General features: G+C 41.0%; 1 long non-coding RNA gene across 1 annotated transcript in view; it reads left to right on the forward strand.

Annotated features, from left to right (window-relative positions):
- LOC142827621 (uncharacterized) overlaps window positions 1–11,830 on the forward strand; it is a 63,300-nt gene extending 51,470 nt beyond the window's left edge. Inside the window, exons 2-3 of the long non-coding RNA XR_012902316.1 lie at window positions 4,849–4,935; window positions 11,728–11,830. This is a non-coding gene — a long non-coding RNA (uncharacterized LOC142827621). The remainder of the gene's footprint in view (window positions 1–4,848; window positions 4,936–11,727) is intronic.
- The last annotated feature ends 8,583 nt before the right edge of the window (window positions 11,831–20,413 follow it).

Here is a 20,413-nt window from a genome sequence, read left to right on the forward strand (position 1 = left end):
GTTTGTGTGTGTGTACAGTGAAACTGATATTAACTGACGCCAATAAATATCTCATCTTTTTTACTTCTCTTCATAATAAGAGAGGCTGAAAATGTGGGTTCTGATTTAGGTAATTCAATTTGTCCTTAAGAAAATGATGAATAGGTATAAAATGTATGTCCTATATATTGGGTGGTTGGCTCGTGGTCAGATTTCTATTGTTCCAGTATTGAATGCTGTTGTCCTCTCTGTACAAATTGGTGAAATTGGGGGGGGGGGGGGGGGGGGGGAGGGGGAAGAGGGATGGAGGAAGAATGCTCCTTTTCTACAGTTCCCTAATTCTCTAATTGACAACTTCATGATTTATGTGTGGGCCTAAACTAGATGAAAGTACTTTCAGGGCAGGACTGTCTAGGAAGCATGCAGAATGGAGTTTGCTAATACCTGTCAGTTAGAACATTTATTACAAGATTAAAGATCCTTTAAAATATCAGGAGTTATACCAAAAACTAACACCCAGGCCACTGGTTAAAAGAATGTGGATCATCCCTACTTGTGACACAAGTATTTACTTGTTAGGGCTTCAGTGTCATTAAGTTCAAACTTTTGAGAATTGACTATTATTAATTAATTTTTGAAGACATGCACAATTTAACTTAAGTTTGTATGAAATACTAGAGATAAGTCTCTCCCTTTTGTAAAAAAAAGACACTTGTAATTTGTCATTCCTAGCAGCATTTTTTGAAATTCTGGAGTCTTAAAGTCAGACAAGTGTGTTTCCTGGTTAGTTGGTGGGTTGGTTGGTTTATTTTAAACAAAATCCGAAAACCTCCCTACTTCTTTGCCAGATTTCTTGAGATCTGCCAATATTTTTTTCTTTCATGTAATTAGATTGATCATCCCCTTAATATTCCATTAAATTATATTTAAGCAGATACCTGTGATGGCTGAATAGCATTACAATTCCATTTGTCCCAGGTGGGATCAGATTGTTATAACTGTTATAAATGAGTGAACTGTCAAATCCTGAGCCTGCTGAAGCTCACACAATATACACCAGGGCGTGTAGCTTGCTGATAAAGATGTGGTAGTACAATAAACCCTTCAGAGAATACTGCTGCATGAAAACAAGTTTTTTGTTTATAAATGACAACCGTATTCTAGTTCACCCCTGTTATAGATACATAAGAGAGTAGGGCAGCAATGCACTGTTCTGTGCCTCTGTCTCCTTAGGATTTGGGGATTTTGTAGAAACCAAGCATATAGATTCAGTTGTACTACTGAATAGAAAAAATGTGCATCTTATCTTTTTCAATAGGGATACTGTACTCCAGTGCATAGAGTACCTATCTTGGGACTCAGGAGATGTGGGGTTTATTCTTGGTTCTGCCCCTGAGTTGTTTTGAAACCTTGGGCAAGTCACTTAATCTCTCTCTTGTATATTTGCTTTGCAAGCTCTTCAGGACAAGGGCTGTTTTCTTACAGTGTGTATGTGTTTGGTGCCTACCACATTAGGGTCCTGATCTCCATTTGGGCCTGTCAGTGCTACTGTAATATTCTTAACTTTTCTCGAAAAGAAGACAAGCAAAGATGTAAAATTGCAAACATATTGATCTCATGTCCTTTGCCATTTGGAGTTTTGCCTGCTATAACAGCACTCTTATAGAAACTTATATGACATCAGAACAAAGACACTGGAACTCTTCCCTCTAAAATCTCTTTCTGATATGAGACAAGCTGTAAAGCTGATTCAGTGTGGGCTTCCCTCAGCTGTTGTGGGAGTGATCTATGGTTAGATGAACACTAGTGCATCTATATGTATCCATGCCTATGGCTGTGCCACGCTCCCCCATTCACAGCTAAACCCCAGAAATGCATGTCTGCAGGTGAGAAGCGGGTGAATAAACTAGCATGCCTAAGGGCTAAGTACACACCTTAAGCTCTGGCATGGCCCCTGTGTGAGTTTGAAGAGTGAATAGGGGAAAGGGAGCTCATATAAGTCTTGAGTTTCAGTAATCCTCCACCCTCATTTCCAGAATTCCATGAACCTTTTTCTGCCTGATCCTTACCCAATCTATGAAGGTCCCTTGTCACCTTGTTTATATCAGTATTGCAATATCTTTATCAGAATAGATTTCCACTGCAGATCAGTGCAGGTGAGACTGGATCCGGCTCTGAGAACAACTGTTTTGCCCACCTACCACACTCAGGTGACCCATGTGAGATTGGAACGCACCGTTCTCCATGACTTCACCCAGAGCAGCAGGAACTTAGGAAACTGCATGAAGACTGGAGCAAGCAGGTGTTGAGTGGATTCCAACCCAGCACCGTGGTTGCATAGAGCATTAGAGGGTCTTGTACAGAATGGCCAAGGATTCAAACAGTTGCTCCAGGAGACTTTGTCATTCATGCCCCTTCTACAATGAGCTGGACCAGATGATTCAATGCCTTTCAGGGCAGAAGTTGGAGTGACTTGCAACCCCCTCCTCAATTTTGCAAGTGTCACTGTCCTTTGGGATGCTGAGGAAGGCCAGTGTGAGGAGCCAGCAGGAATTGCAAAGGATGCCCCAGAAGACCCAGAGTACAAGGAACATGTGAATTTTTTATCTCTATGCAGAGGAACCAGTTGAAGAAGTGCCCCCACAACAAACTCGAGGAGAGCCGTGAGCCGCTTCAGCAACCAGAACTGCTGGCTGACAAATTACAATGGATCCATCTTCTCTTGTGCTGGTGCTATATTCCTGATTCAAATCCAGCTCCTACTTCCCCTCAGGCTTTGCATGGTTCTCAAGCAAGACACAGCTCTAAATGATTTTCTGATGTTGTGGCAAAGACTAGAAGACAGACTAATCATCTCTGTATTTCTAGGCCAGCATGCAGGCAACAATGGTTCTGGGGCCATGCAAACAAGAGGAAGGGTGCGGGGGGGGGGGGGGGGGGGGGAGCAGGAGGGGGGAAGAATTAAAAAAAGTTCCAGTTGGTAATGGAAGAGTTGTAGAAAACTAATAATAGTGTGTTTGTTAGTAATAACTGTCTTTTTTTTGGTCCCTTAGATGACAGAATTTCAGTGATTCTCCCACATGTTCTCCCCACCCCCATTACAAATAGGAGCTGTGTGTGGAATGGGATGGAGGGAGCCATGGGCAACACAAGTGCTTCCCTCTCTAGCCTATGACACTATGAATATTTCCCATTAGTACATTTTTCTTAAAACTGGGAGACTCTGCTCCATCCTCAGAAGCTGTAAAGTTGTCTGAGAACCAAGGGCAGACTAATAATTATTCCTGAAATACTGAAAAATATCAAAATTTTGGCCTTCTACAGCGAAGCTATGCTGTATGCGTGGGGAGCAGAGCTCTTGGGTTCTTTCAAAGGAAAAACAATTACCTATACAATGCTACCCTTGTCTCTGAACCGTCAGGACTTTTGGCAAAGTGGCTTGGGGCATCTCTGTGTGGTGCATGGCACCCTGGGATACCGCCCTGGAAATAGTAACAGCTAATGTTGTGTAACAGCAGCAGTTTGGGTACACCAGGTGTACACCAAGTTATACTTGTGTGTAGCACAGCAAATGTGGATGCTTGGTGTGAATACAGGAAATATGTGAATGTGTAAACCATCTAGTAATTGAACATGCACACCGTTGCAGGCATATTCTATGGCACAGCATTCCTGGTGGCAGATTCTTTCTGGACCATAGTTGTTGTGATGCCAGGTGCTTGCATACCTTCTCATGCACTGAGGTCAGTGCAAACCCGCACATTTACAGGGTTTGGCTGAGGAGAGCACAAAAGTAGAGTGCATTCCCAATTAGTCTCTACTACCAGACCACCTATAAAGCCCTAGCTGCAGTATAAAGCAGCCTTTTCATAGGCTGCACCTCTGGTGAGGGTAGTGATACAAACACCAGCCATCTGTCCATTGGAATATATGGTGCAATGGCCCTTTCTGGCAGAGGGATGTAGTGTATATGTGCATGAACACCCTTCTGTGAGCAGTAGTGAATATAAGCTCTTCGTTTCATCCACCCTTTTTGTTAATTTTATTAACTGTCTTAATTTAGTAAGAAGTAAAAACTTTATATGATAACATTAAGTGCAACCAGTAAGTGGCATTACTAGATTTATGGTGCAATTGGCCTTTTAATGGACTGTTATAAATGACTTTGTAGGATGGTCAAAATTAGCTTCATTCATCTTATTCCCCACCATCACTACCACCAGACATAGTCACATAAGCCACAGACTGCAGATTGTATGAAATATGCTCAGATCATTCAAGACAATGACCATGCATGCAGACTCGCTGCTTGCACCAATAAAAGCAATGAGTTGGTTTGTTACCATACATTTTTTCAACTCTTTCTAGTAGTTGTTGTTTTGAGATGCTGAAGTAACAATGGAAGCTCTGAGTATTGTCCAGAGTGGCCAAATGGCTTCATGTGTGATTTCTCCCTTTTCCCTTCCCCCTGCCAATGGTTCTTCTCTGCAAAGTAGCTGCTGATCTCAGCAAGTCATTTCCACAGGAGATCGGGGCATAGACTCTAGGTTCTCTGTCAAATCTCATTGGTGGATGAAACACAAAAGAATCTCCTGTCAGAGTGAGCCTTAGCAGGAAAGCAGAGGATTTGTGTGTTCTATTCCATTCATTGCAGGAGCGATGTCAAGATTAGTTCTCTTTAGCTCTCACCCCAACGCATACATTTTCCACTTGCTGATTATTAATTCATATGTTAAAAAAAACCAAACAAACCCCTGAACTAAAAGCTTCCAGTAATTTCTCAACATTTTATTTATGCTTTATCTAATGAATGGGAATATTAAATGAATTCCTTGGGCTATGCCTAACAGCTGGAATTTATTTTTGAAGGAATGACAAAGTGTTTCCACATGTCAAAGTCAAAGATCTTCAGCTGGACCAGACAGAGCTTTGCTTGGCACAGCTAAGAAGACAAAGGTGAGTACCAGAGGCTAGACTGGCCTTACATAGGACAGCTTCATTGCTCTAAATTACACCCCACTGCAAAAGACCAAAGGGGCCCTGCTGCTCCTAGGGATCTACACTATGTAGGCATACTCTCATAATGGGGGATCCCCAGCTGTCAACTGAAGGTAGCTTTATGGCTCCTGAAGAGACAGTTCTGGCCCTAAAAGAGGAAATTAATGTTTCCTTCAATGCACTGTTCCAGTTGTTGAAGCAAAGGCCTCTCTCAGTTTAGGTGGCTAGCAGACAGCTTTATTGATCAATAAAGCACAGAGTGAGCCAAACGTGGTCCCAGCAGAGCGGGGCCCAGTAAGGCTGCTAATACAATCAATCCTAGTATTTTTATACCCTTGATCAAACAGTCTGACGTCAGGGCATCCAATTACAGAAATCATCAATTAAACTTGGAAAAACAAAGCCTTATCAGCAAGATGGTACTAGGGAGTGCATCTCCTGTCCCAACCAGCTCAATTAACACATTCCATTAGCACATCTGTCTGGCCTGGTATATGGGGGTGATAGAAAGTTCACTCTGGTCTACATGCTAAAGCGAGAAGCTGAAATGGTTTCTGTTATACAAGATGGCTTCTAGCTAAATATGAAATGGTTTCCACACAATGTACTTTGAAGAAAGAGCCTGTTGAGGGCAGCTCCACAGTTTGTTGGTCTGGGAGGGTAGTGATGGAAGGCTTCAGTAGGTATTTGTTGATAGCATGATTCTATATGAGGCTGTGCTGCTAATTAGACTCAGTCCTACCCAGGGCATGGTGGTCAGTGCTACAGCGCACAGTGTGGAGAAGCAGCAGGAGGCATTCTCTAATGCTACCTGGAAGTCTTTGCTGATTAGGGGAGCACAGAAACAGCTATACCCTTTCAGGTGTTCAGCATTTCCCCCCCACTCGTCTCCTCCTGCATGACTGAACAATGGAGGAGGACTGGGTATAAACAGGACCCTGGCTCCACCTGCTCACCATCCCCTTTTGTGTGTTCTCTGCCCCTGAAGGAATAATCTGGGGGCAAGCCCAGAGTTGTCCTGAGCTCTGGGACTGTAATTCTCCCTGATCCTAACACTGGACTCATATCGGTTGTAGGGCATGAACATCTTCCCTTCCATCCCTTAACTGTATGGCATACCTCATTAAGTGCTAACTAGAATTTAGCCCTGTGATTGACTAAATAATAAAAGTCAAACATAAGAGTCTGTTCTAGTAAATTTTCCCAATAAGAATTGCTGGCTCAAATAACACATAAAAATTCACATGAAGGCTTTTGTATTTAGGCTTAACAAAGTGATGAATTTGTCTGTCTTGTCTAGCTTTTTCTAAACCGTACAGCCCTTCTTTTATAATCCTAGTTTGTTGACCCAATGGTCATTCTAATAAAAAGAATAAAGAAAGAAACCACCTGTAATTCCCAATAAACCTGTCTCTCTGTGTCATGGAGATCACACTTTAAAAAAAAAAAATTGCCATCTGTAAAAATGTACCTCTGATTAGAGAAAGTGTTGCGGTAAGCTTGTCATGCTTCAACAGTTATTTCGCATACTGGTTAGTCAATAATTAAATTAATATATTTTAAGACACTGGGGAAAAGATCAACTAGAGCTGTGAATTTATAGCACGCTATCAGTGCTGTGCCTTCAGCAGATAGTTTGAGAACACAAAGGCCTTTGCAGAATCTGGATTTTGTGCAGGGAGGTAAAAGCCACTAATGTCCCCTAGTCATTGTGAGTTTAATCAAAGAATATGAATTAATTCCTAACTGTATGTAATAGCTTTCTTCTGAAAATTTTAAGGCACTTTTGAAAGGTGGATAAGTGTGATTGTCATCTTATACATGGGGAAGCAGAAATAATTTAAATGTCACATCATCACAAAGTAGCTTGCTGGCACAGCCAGAGATAGAACCCCTGCGCCAGCCACAGTAGTCCCTTAAATCTCAGCCTGGTGCTAGCCTTACTTCTTCACTAGAGAAGACTCGAGTACAATGAACTACTATCAGACTAAGTGAGGGAGATGCACATTCATTGCCGCCTCTACCTATAAGCTTAACAAAGCACAAGAAAATCACAACAGGAAGGCTATAAGCAGGGAGTTAGATATTTCTCGTGAATTCTCCTGTTAGATATTTTTTATACAGATCCCACTTCAGCTGCTCTAAACCCCAGAAGCCTAACAATCTAGAACAAGACTTTTGGAAATGGATGTAAAAAAACGAGCTTCCTAATTCCAGGGTGAAGCCAGGTGGAGCTGTACTTTTGAGTATCAGGTAACTCATCTTAAGGGGGAAACTTTTCCAAGGCACAAGTGACACTGTGGCACTTAACTGCCTACTGACTTTCAAAGTGTGTCAGTTGTCTCAATGCCATTTGAAAATCTTCCTAGGACGCTAGCTTGAGGGACCTTTGGAAATCTTTATGCTAGTGTACAATTCAGTGCAGTGCAGACAGCCCACCCTGTTTAAACCAATGGTCTCCAAACTCTTTAAGCAAAAGATCACTTTCTGAATATAAGTGCAATCCATGAGCTACCTCAAACTCAAACACTCTTGCCCAGCCTCCTGCCCTGCCTCTTCACTGAGGCCCCTCCCCTGCCTCACCCTTTCTCAGAGGCCCCACCCTGCTTGCTCCATCCCCCTCCCTCCTCCATCATCACTTTTTCCAGGGTAGGGCAGGGACTGGTGTGCAGGCTCTGATCTTGGACCAAAGGGTTCAGAGTGTGGAAGGGGCTGCGGGCTGAGCCTGGGGTAGAGAGAGAGGGTGGCAGGAGGGAGTTCAGGGTGCAGACTCTGGGAGGCAGTTTAGGTGCAGGAGGGTCTCAGGGCTGGGGCATTGGGTTGAAGTGCAGGAGGGCATTCAGGACAGAGGCAGGGGTTCAGGATGCATGTCTAGCAGTGGCTCCTGGGGGGGGGGCAGGTGTCTCCATACACTGCCCCTCTGACTATAGACACCACTCTCACACCTCCTGTTGGCAGTGGTTCCTCATTCCCAGGCAATGGGGACTGTGGGTGTGTGCCTGCAGGCAAGGGTAGTATGTGAAGAACCACTTCCCCACCTCTGCCAGGGGCTGCAGGGATGTGCCAGCCACTTACAGGAGTGGTACTGGGCCTGGGCAATGGGAAGTCTGCCTTAGCCCCACTGCACTCCCAGCTTGTTAGTGGCCAATATCCCAGTTTGGCTGCAGGAGCCTCCAGGAAATTGAGCTTGATTGCAGGAGAATTCTGGACAGTGTCCCACACATCGATACAAAAAATTATTATTAGAGGGAATTAATTTTGTTATTTGCACTAATATTGGGGTAATATGCAGATACGTACCACCTGTAAAACCCCAAAACCTAGATATATGTTTTTTGTTAAATTACCACAGGGATAATTACTCCAGCCATGACAGTATAAGAATTTTAGAGCTAACTGCTCAAAGAATTAAATATAAGCATGAGAAAGAAATAAAAATAATGAAATGCACAGACCAGTCAGAAACCTGAAAGAAGACATTCTGAAAGAAGTGACAAGAACACAAGTATGTGTTTGGGTTGGGAGGTGAGTGTGAAAGACAGAGTTTGTGTTTGTGTGAGTGACAGAGACACACACAACGTATAAGAGTAACAGAGGCCACTTTAAGTATGCTAAGCATGTTTAGACTTAGAAGCAGCTGCCAGCAACCTCCCTCCATTCCAAGCCTGGTTGTGTCCCCTCTCTGGGGAGATCGGGTACAGGGGTGAAGGGGACACACTGACATCAGCACTCCCCTTCCCTACCTTGCATGGCAAGCAGGCAGCTCCTGGGGCACCTCCATGGCAGAGGGCAGGAGCAGCATGGCAGTGGGAGGAGGGACAGCTGGAGTGCTAGCACTTGGTAGCTTCCCAGCCAAACCAGACAGGATCCCCTGTCAGAGGCTCCAAGATCTATCACTAGATCCCAATTTACTGGTTTGTGACCCCTGATTTAAACCCAATGGAGACCCTCTGCAGTGGGCTAAATTTCACCCCCAATCTTAATTATCATTAGGCCCTCCTCTTTGGGCCTATTTCTCATGTAGTCAATGTTTGCTATATTGTTCCTTTATAGAAAAAACTCTTCTGAACATTTATTACTTTCTACACCTGTGCTTAATGTGAAGGAATGGATTCAAAACTCAAGAATTACATTGCTGTTTGAGCTACCAAAGGTCATGCTCATATCTACATTATGTAGCTAGATTTCTGTCTGCCCTAAACTGCCTAACATTTTTGATAGAATATGTGCAAATGGGAAGCAAATAATTATAAGAGCTTTATACAAGTTCAAAGATTATTTCTCAATAGCAGAAACACTCAGTATGAGACCTCTGTGTTCTATCATTCCAGACAAAAGCTTGGCAACAACTTTAAATGCATCTCACATAAGATTCATGCAGCCAGCAATTACATGTGACTTTGACAGTATTAGACAAAGTCAGATTATTCTAAACTGTATCTCACTATCACGGAATTAACAAAATACACCAAAAATATTTGCTAAATAATCCAGGGTATGTCTATATTAGCCCCCTAGTTTGAACTAGGGAGGCTAATGTAGGCATTTGAAGTTGCAAATGAAGCCTGGGATTTAAATATCCCAGGCTTCATTTGCATCTTCCCAGGTGCCACCATTTTTAAATGTCCCTTAGTCCCCACTCCGTGCCCGCGGCTATACGCGGCACAGAGTAGGTAGTTCAAATTAGGATCTCTAATTCGAACTACTGGTACACCTCGTTCCTGTGTAGTGTAGAGGGAAGAAAAAACAGCAGAAATAGTCCCCATCTGCATAACCCACTCCATTTTTTCCATCTAAATTATGCATGGAAATGAGCTGTGTAGTGAGGGAAAATGGGAAATTACCAAGGAGGTTAGAGGAGAATCTGGGAAATATGTTCCCCTTCTTTTTTGGCTTGCACATAAAAAACAGGGTTATCTCATCCTTTCTATATGTAAAAATCAGAAATTTGCTCAGCTGCTCAGAGCAATGTTAACTGTCTCAATTACTATTTGAGGTACACTGTAGTAGCTACACTACAGAGCATCAGTTCTAACTAGTCAGTAGAAATGTGACAAGACAACTGCATTTTGTTGTTGGTACAGAGGGGCTTGGAAGTCATGTTTTCACAGGATTCTGCAGGAAACCATGGCATTAAATGTGTGTATTCCCTATATCATGGCTTGGGACCCCTGGGATGCCACCTGGGTTGCTGAAGATACCATTAAGTCTGCTTTTTTTCTTTCATTCTAGGCCCACTTTTTCGCTGCAGAGCCAGGCACTAAAACCTCCTCCAGCAAAGCACACAGATAGGGCCACCCCCACCTGCAGAACAATATGGACTCTGAGATCAGCCCTAGGAAGACTCAGTTTATGGGACTTACCTCAGCACCCAGATGTCCACCCCTCTTGTGGTACAAACACAAAGTTATATGAAGTGAATCTCCTCCCTTAATGTGGAGGAAGGTATCCACAACTTCCTGTCCCCTTTCAGTTATACTCCTTTGCTATGTCTACACTGGTTTAAACTATGTCCACACTGTCCGCCCACTCTTGCGCAAGATGATTTACAGTAAAGTGTGGTAAGAGAGGGATTCTTGCACAAGAGCTATGCTCTTTTCTAACAAGTGTAAGCCCTTTTGCACAAGAAGGCAGTGTGGATGTGCAGCAAGGGATTCTTGTGCAAGAAAGCCCTATGGCTAAAATGGCCATCAGAGCTTTCTTGCACAAGAAAGCATCCACACTGCCATGGATGCTCTTGCACAAAAGCACATGGCAGTGTGGACATGTTCTTGTGCAAGAGTTCTTGCACAAGAACCCTTGCACAAGATGTTCTTGCTCAGGAACCCACCAGCCCTTTTTTTTTTTTCAGGCATGTCCTAGTGTCTCTTTTGGGGTGGGAAGGCAGAGGTGGAGCAAGCGGAAGAGAATAATGGTTTCTTCCTCCCCCACCTTATATAGAACTCCCAGAAGGCAGGAATCCTTTGTCTGATTCTCTCACCACTCTGTGGAAAAGTTCAACAGTCCAAGATGCACATTAGTATCAGGTGACAGCTCACCTAACTGTGGGGTAGTACAGCATCCATGAGTCACTAGCAGTGTGGAGCATCCACAGGAAGGTCAAGTCTATTCGTAGCCTATTGTCCTTGTGCTAGGTCATCTGTCCTGTCTGTCTTTTCTATTGCAGTCTCTGAACTGTCAGTAAAATGAGTGAAAAGCAGCAAATATGAACTACAGATACACTAGTCAATATTCCTAATGCCAAATCCAAAAATTATAAATTCATACACATGGAATAATCATATTTGGTAAATAATAACCTTTCCAATGATATTTTATATGAACCATCATGCATAAAGTATATATCAGCTATGTCATATTCATATCATAAAGCATATTCTCATAAAGAATATGGGATATAATGTCACCCGCCCTAGTTTTGTGCTAACTTTTATAGCACTGCTCCTCAACCCTGTCCAGGCCCTTTGGGAAGGTAAGAGAACATGGCCTAATAATTACACCTCAAAAAGAGTTTAGGAAAAGACTAAGTCTTAGTAGACAGCACTTTACTTGAACTTGTAATCTAACAGCTCTGTTAAAATGACCAGAGTAATTCTAGGCATTCAGTTCATTCTCTCCTATACTCAAGGGTCTTTGAGGTCTTTGGCTTTGGTAATATACAGAGGCTAGCAATTTAGATTAATAACACCAGTTACTCTTGTCACTAGAAAATGAGACCTTTTCATCACAGTTAATTTTCTTTCTTTGCAGACCAACTTCACTCTCTTCCTGGGGTTCTTTCCACAATGTAAGTGTTGAGTTTTGTCATAATCTTGAACTTGCACTTTCTACTAAGTAAAAGAAAATGGCAGCTGAAAGTCAGCAACACAATTTTTCTTTATTCTTTTTCTTCTGTTAATGGAATTGCACCAGGAAGAAATTCAGGACAATATATACGACCTTTTATAGGAGAAAAGTGAACTGGTTTAATTAAATTGACTGAAAACCATATACATCATTATTGTAGACAAATTGAAGCTGGTTTAACCATTGCTTATATAAATTGCATAGAATCACAAAATTATAGATCCTAAAGAGACCTTATGAGGTCATCAAGCACAGCCCCCTGCAATGAGGCAGGACCAAGTAGACTTAAACCTTCCCTAACAAGCAGTTATCTAATCTTTCCTTTAAAATTTCCACAACCTCCCTTGGAAGCCTATTCCACAACCTCCCTTGGAAGCTTTTTTTTTAATATCTAACCTAAACTTCCCTTGCTGTAGATTAAGCCAATTATGTCTTGGCCCACCTTTAATGCCAGTGAACATGGAAAACAGTTGATCACCATCCTTTTTATAACAGCCTTTAAAATATTTAAAGATGATCAGACCCCAAAATGGTCTTTTTTTCTCAAGATTAAACATGTCCAATTGTTTTTAATTGTTCTTCATAGATCAGGTTTTCTAAACCTTTGATCATTTTGTTGCTCTTCTCTGGACTCTCCACTGTCATCAAATTACCTTTTATCTTCAGATTCACAACTAATTCCAACCTGTTAGTCATAATCGAATCTAAAACAGCTGCCCCTTCCCCAATTTATTCCTCTATCTTCTGAAACAAGCTGACTCCAACATAATCCAAGAGCCTCTAGGGCATTTTGTGTTTTACTGTATTACTTTTCTAAAAGATGCCTGAGTAATTAAAATCCCCCACTACTACCCTTGTGCTTTAGATATTTGTGCTATTTTTTCTAGACATGACTCATGCACTTCCTCCCCCTGATCTGCCCCTAACATGGCATTACCCCTGTTTTCCCCCTTTTATCCTCATCCAGAAACTTTCAACTATCCTGCCTCTCACCTCCTTCAGGAGCTCAGAACTAGAGTATATATTTTTGATGTACAATGTTATACCTTATCCTTTTAATCTCCCAGAATTTCTGAACAAACTATATCTTCTATACCAATATTCCAGCTATGAGTTTTATCCCACCAATCTTTGAGGCTAGTTGAGTTTTTTATTGTAAGACTTTCAGTTCTGTTTATGCCCCATATTCTTTGCTCAATACTACTCCCAGTAAAAGTAAAGCATGCAACAGTCTAGCTTCTGTCATTAAAACTGGTTTATTCTTCTAAGTTTGAGAAAGCCACTCTGTTAGCAAGTTTCACTTTGCCTTGGAGCTGGCTATGCTCTTAGCATAGGAGAAGAGAACAGAGCCCAGCCTTGTCCCTGAGCTGAGGCAAAATGACATTTGCTAAGATCAAATTTCATTTTGCAATTCCACTGTGAAAAGAGCACTGCGGACTGTGGAACAAAGAACAGAACCAGCCAAAAAGGCAACAAGAGCTAACAAACCAGTACAAGTACATAAAAGGGAGTGGGAGAAAAGTTGATAAGATGTTTTTACTTGAAGCAGGAAGCTTGATATCTATGATTTAAAATATAGGGCTATTTTGTCCCATTTCATTAGCTCTGTCCATTTAACTACAAGTCTCATAATTAGTTCCACCATACACAATTCCAGTGCTAGGGGAGACTGAACTTTCATCTGCTGTGGAATTGTTTCAAAACATCATGTAAGTGCTCCAAGGAGTCCCCAGGGTCAAAAATATTAGCAGTGATGACACTCCTGTACATGAATTGTAACAAATACAACTGGTCTTCCAGACTGCATTGTCTGTCTCCAAACTTCACCCTGAAAACAGAAGCAGGGAAATGAGGGATATGCTTCTCTGGGTATGCTTTGTCACAATAAGGTATCTCTTAAAGGATTTAAAACCTTTAAAAGACTGACAACAGCTGTCACATAGCCTTACAGATATGAAAAAGCAACTTACAATGAGCCTGTAAACAGTTCTGCCTTTTTCTGTGCACAGCTGATTTTTCCTTTACTAGGGAGCATAGCTCCTTAGAGCTCATTTCCAACAACTCAGAGTCAACACCTTCTGCAAGATCTGGACATTAGCAGAAGTTGTTAATTATTTTTTACCAATGTCAAAATTATTTGGTCAAGGTATAGCCAAAGCCCAGAATCCAGAGAAACATTTTCATACCACAATAACAATGATAACAATAATGATGATAATAAGTAAGTAAAAAGATTTTGTGGTCTGTTCAAAGTATCTGGTGATCTGGATTTGGCTCATGATCCACCAATTGATTACCCTGTCTTCGAAGTGTTAAAGTGGCTTGCAAAGCAGGCAAGTGATATCTACCAAGTGTGAGTGAAATTTAAGCCCATGGAGAGAGCTAACACAAAGCCTATGTGACATTTACATTCCATCTAACCAATATTTTGAAGGCTTATATAGAACATTGGTGCGACGGCCTTGTGCTAGCTCTCTGTATGGTGGTGAATTTCACCCAAAGGTTAATGAGACATGTAGGCCATGGCTTCCCAACAGCTACATTGGCAAATCTCTGTGCTATAAAGATTGGTTAATTTATCAACAGGTGGAGGTGGTGTGATGATCATGATATTATGTCATTCTCCCACAATTATATTAAATCATTCAAAGCTTTGAACATTATTTGCCTTGAATATCCTTGCTGATGTCTGGCTATGAAACACAAATCTTATAATTCCAGGGGTTTGGTTTGGTTTTTTGGTAAACCAGGAGGTTTGGCCCAATCCTCAGTTGATATAAATCAACATAATTTAACTGAAGTGAATGTGTATTTACATTAGCTCAGGATTGAGCCCAATATTTTTAGAAGGAAGGGTGTCTTTAGAAATAGAAAAATCAAAGTAGTTCTTGTGAGCAATTTAATTTGTTGGTATTAGCAGAATGGCAGAAGACTTTTTACCCTATTGCAGTCTTTGTACAGTTTCCCTGATATGAAAATCAACATACATCTTGGTAAACTTCAAAACTTTGGAAGGAACTATGGCTCAATGTGATTTAGGCACCTAATTCTCATTGGAATTGAGGTGCAAATACCTTTGAGGATCTGGGAGTATAGCCACATGATGGCATTGATTTTCATTTTCTGCCTAAAATAGCTCAGCCTGGTGAATAGGCAATGAAGAAAATTGCTCAATCTGAATCTTCAAATGGCGCCTTTGTTTGGTGAACCGAAGGAAAGGATTGACTAGCTCAGCAAGTAGAAAGTGCCGTAATATCTGAGTTGGTTTATCATATGACTGTAGGTGGCAGTGGTATATGTAATTAATCATGAGTCAATTCCTCACAGCTGGCAAGAATCAGCTCTAGCGTCTATGAGTCTGTACTGTGAGATGTGTAGCATGTCCAGAATGCTTTCGTTATTCTGGCTCCAGCGTTTTTGAGCTGAGCTACTGCACATTAAAGTATTCACAGCACATGTAGTCCTGTCCTGTCCCTGATATAACTCAGAGGTCTAAAATGCATTTTGAAGGGCACATCCTGCCCTGGCTGATGCAGCAGTGGGAAGCAGAGTTGCTCCTTGATGCATCCTCTTATTACAGGGATCCTGCTTACCACAATGTGGGCAGGATCACCCTATAATGGGGTTCACTTTGTGGTCCCTCTAAGCAGCATATCTGCCTGCTATCTCGCTCTTGTTGCTGATGGCATGTCATATTTTAGCTGCCTTAGTAGTGGCATTTCCCCAACATGTTATCCATTTGGGGTTGTGATATGGTGATATGATCACCAGCTCTTCTGTGTGAAGGAGGATTCTTGCCCTGCTGTTTATGCATGGGAAAAAGGAACCTATTGTCATTTCTATCTTTGCCCGAAAGCATAGCACAGAGCAGTATTGAGCTCAGATAGTGAAGTAAGATGCAATTGGGCATGAGAAGAGTAAGAAATTCATTTTCAAAAGAGCAATTTTAGCAGTCAGGGTCATATTCACTCCTGATGTAAGCCAGTGCAATTCCCATATAAATCTCTGGGATAGTTTCATCAGTTACTTAAAAGGGGAGGTAGTTTAACTTATAAATTAGCTCTCCCACCTCTTCTTCTGTTTCTTTAAAATCTATGGAGTTTACATTAAAAGTGAATTTGATGCATTGAATAAACCCATGAAACCATGGCATAGCCAAATGTAACCCTGGCATCAAGCAGGATAAAATACTAATTACTTTCTATTTATCTAACATTATCTTGAACACCACTAATGACGGTGACATAATAACTTCAGTAAGTGATCTCCTCCAAAACCTGATTGTCCTTATTAATCATGTCTGCTGCTACGATTTTAGTCATTTAGAATTATAAAGAAAGAAAAGTCTTGAACCTGAAACTGATTTGCTCTCCGCAAAAAGATCAAATTAGTTCCAGAGTGGATTCCTAAAATATACAAATGTGTTTTCCTTGCCACACAGATTTAGTAAATCTTTTTTTTTTCTTTGGAAATGTCAGTCTTCCAGTATGACTCTTCCTGAATGAGGAATTCCTTCCTGTTGTAACTCAGGTATACAATTATGTTTCTTTCCTGATGCATTTTCATTTTGCAATTCCACTGTGAAAAGAGCACTGCAGACTGTGGAACAAAGGACAGCACCAGCCAAAAAGGCAACAAGAGCTAACAAACCAGTACAGGCACATAAAAGGGAGTGGAAGAAAAGTTGATAATAAGATGTTTCTTCAGGACAACAAAAATTGACCCTTACTTACCAGATTAGAGTGTTTATACCATTGTTACAACTCATTCTTAGACTATCTAGCAGCTCCAACAGGATTCATAGTGTCAATTACATCTCTGCTTCACTTCCATCACAATCACCAAAGCATAATAAAAAAAATCTGGCAGTTGGTATGGGTTTTGAAGTTATTACCCAACAACATCTCAATATTTATAAGTATTTTACAGACATGCACTTAAACTAAATGCATTATTTTTCAAACTTCAAGATCTATTCTTCACTGTTTCCCTAGCTTGTACATGATCTAATATTTGATGTTATATACTAGGTTATCTAAAGAGGCTATGGACAACAAGAGAAGAAAGAAGCCTTTTAGGGGTAGAATTGTATGATGAAATTGGAATGGTAAAAAACCTTGTAGTTAAAAGGCTGCTCCTCCTCCTTCCACTCTTCTAAGCTCATACTGCACAATGAACAATGGCTTACACAAGTAGTTTTATTAATGTCAGTGGAACTAATTGTATAAGTAAGGCTGACATGAAGGAAAATGGTTTGCAAGACAGAGTACTCTGTGTGTACAGTAAAGGTAAATTCTGAACAATATTAAAATGACTGAAATTAAAATTCTTCCTAAGACATTTAAAGGACTTTTCAAGCCTTGTTTTTTAATTCCAAAATGACTGTATTGTTATCTGTACACTCACTGATTACTGAACAATAGCAGGTTGGGAAGGGTTATTATTACTCCATGGAAACATTTTTTAAAATGTATTAATTATGGACAAGTAGAGGCACCTTTAAATTAAGTACTTCAGGCTGACATTTAATTATGTAATGAGGAAGAAGTAAAACTGTTCAATATAACCAACTTAAAAGTAATTGCAATGTGGATTATTGAAAAGAGCATGAAGACTGAAACTGTTACTGGGCTGAGCAAAGACACCACTATGCAACTATTCAGTGTTCAGTATTTGCTAGTTCAACGAGTTAGAGTAATTCTTCCCATTGGCCTTTTCCCACTGAATATCAGTTCAGATACTATGGCCTGCCTCTCTCTGCAACTGATGCAAGCTGTTTGTCTCCCTTCCTGCCTTTTGAGATTTGGTTTTCTTTCCTGTCCCAGGTTTTTGTGTTTTGAGTGGGAAGAGTGAGTGAGCAACTGTGCTGTGAGTGAAGTAGGGAAAGTAATACATTCTTGGGGTTTTTTTTAAATTAATCTCTGCAGCATTCCTTCCTTCATTTTTCTCAGATCTTGGAAAATGACTAATAGGAAAATGTATACACCAGTGGAAAAGCTAATGGCAGTTGCAGAGTTGCTAATGATCGTGATAGCCAAATTAGTCAAACCTAGCTGAAGACAAAGGTTGGTGAAAGGGAGAAACAAAGGAAATGAGAATTTAAAATGAGAGACACAGACACACACTCCTCAGGAAACATTGAGCTAAGCTAGGAAGTTCAGATTTTAAGCTGGCTAATAAGCATCATATTGTTATGTACTAATTCCTTATGCTATTATTTACTGTAATCTTTATTATGTATGTATTTTTCCCCAAGGTGGGTCAGAATCTAATAAATTATATATTTTTTACCCTGTCTAGACTGAATAACCCATTTTCTTTATACAATTACTCAGCCCCTTGGTCTCCGTGACACAATGATGTGTGATTGTTGTATAAATATTTCTCCCATAGGGAAGAGAGAGAAACTTGTTATAATTAGGTTAGAATATTTTCCACATTTAAAGCAACAGCTAACAAACACATTTATAAAATATGGCTGTGGCATATGTCATCAGCTGGCACTGTTACACAGAGTCTTCCACATTCTTTTTCTTATTGTGCAAGCAATTGGGAAGACATGCTGCAGTTGTGGTTCTGTTACTAGTAGTTAGAAGGAGCTACTTGAGAGCTGGTGGAGAGTTTGCTTTCTACATTGGTCTCGGATTAGAGTCAATTCTTGAGGCAGAGTTGCTCTCTGGGAATTGAACATTGGTGTAGGGATGAGATTTCTGATGGAAGGGATTGGCCTGCATTCTGTTTGCCCACCTCTATTCTAAGACTTGTGTACCATCAACTTACATCTATAATATAGCCTGCCTAAGTGTGACTGATTTCTTCTCCACTGGAAAATTTATCTCTAAGGCCTCAGACATCAGTAACCACATGGCAGAAGGGTGGTACTAGTGTCAGAATGGGATACTGATGTTGGAAAAAGGAGCACCAATATCAAGGAATTTTAATTTTGCTTAATACCTCCATTCTCTTTTATGGGGACCATTTCCATATAGGGGACTGGAATCTTTCAGCTTAAATGTGCAGTTTCCTTTGAATTCTTGCGGTAAGAAGAAAGATGTGGGAGTTGGTTATGGGGGGAAAGGGCTGGCTTGCCCTGAAGATTAGGAGAAAACCTTTACATTGCCTTAAATTATAAGAGGAAACTGTATATCAAATTAGGTGGTCCTAGCCCAGGGGTGGGGAACCTTAGGCTTGGGGGCCAGATGCAGCCCCTGACTTCTCTGGATCTGGCCCCGAGGCTCATGGGTTTTCCCTCCCCAGCATTAGGGAGTCTGCACTGGCACTTCCCCCCACCCATTGCTGGAACACACAAAATCAGCTATCCTGCTCCCTCCCTCCTCCCCCGGGGCTGGTGTGCAAGGAGATTGTAGGGAGTATCTTTCTCCTTCTTGGTCAGGGGCTACTGTCAATGAGGGGTGGGTTTTTTTTGGCTTTTCACTTGTGTATGGCCCCTGGCAATTTTTCTGTGGGTCAGCTGCCTCTGACTCAAAAAGGGTGCCCCATTTCTGGGAGTTCTTGAACAAACAGACAAACAGATAAATTCTCTCAAATCTATAGTAGATTTTTTTGTTCGTAAAATAGGGATGACACAACACTATAATATTGTGCATATTAGTGTAGTGCTTTTTCTGTAGCACGTTGAGCTGTTAATCTGAAAAGTTTTCTATTGAGGTGATGCATTATTATTATTATTATTAACATTTATTATGCAGATGCCAATGGCAACAAATTAGCAAAAATTAATTAATTTGTGAGTAAAGCCTTTTCCCCCCTGCTGAATTGTACATTTGATCCAGTGTGTGAAATTTCCCATACCCTATTTCCCCTTTCATCAGTCCTTGTTTAGAGAGTTGTCCTTTGTGTCAGATCTGGCATTAGCAGTATTGGTTAGAGCCATTGATTGGCATTACTTTTTTTTTAACCACAACTTTTGGCAGAAACAGATCTGTTGTGATAAAATTTCCATCTGGAAGTTGGATTGAAAACAGAGAGAGACCAATACAGTGCAAATGAATGCCCTAGTTATTGGGCAGTTAGCTTTTTTTGGGGAGACACTCTAGCCAACAGTGGTTGGTTTTGTGGGGAGTATCCTGAACAATGGGCAACTGACTGTTTTGTGGAGCATCTTGAGCACCAGACAGTTACTATTTTTGGGGGGTGCCCTGGCCACTACTGGTGAACTGGTTTTCTTTGTGGGGAGACACATTTCACACCATGCATACTATCATAATTTTTCTACAGGGCATGTCTTGTGAGGTTTCATATGAAAATGCAGAACTTGATGATCAGTAATATAATGGTAAAATGCATATAGCAACATTATATATAAATTTATGATCATAAGCTGAAATCACAATTACAATGTATTTCCCAGATAAGTCTGGGGAGTAGCTAAACCAGTTTCTCAAAAGGCAAGCTGATGCCCCAGACAAGTACTGGCCGTTCTTTGGCAAGAAAGGGAGACTGAGACAAAGAGATCTGCATCTTAGGAAAGAAACAACATAAGAATTCCTTCTTCCAGCAAACCACTGTCTCTTGGCTCCCAGCTAAAAGTGCTTTGAAAAGAGGGACTGAAACTATAAAAAGAAGAGGC

This window comes from Pelodiscus sinensis, chromosome 3, assembly GCF_049634645.1.
Source record: "Pelodiscus sinensis isolate JC-2024 chromosome 3, ASM4963464v1, whole genome shotgun sequence".
Taxonomy (NCBI): Eukaryota; Metazoa; Chordata; order Testudines; family Trionychidae; genus Pelodiscus; species Pelodiscus sinensis.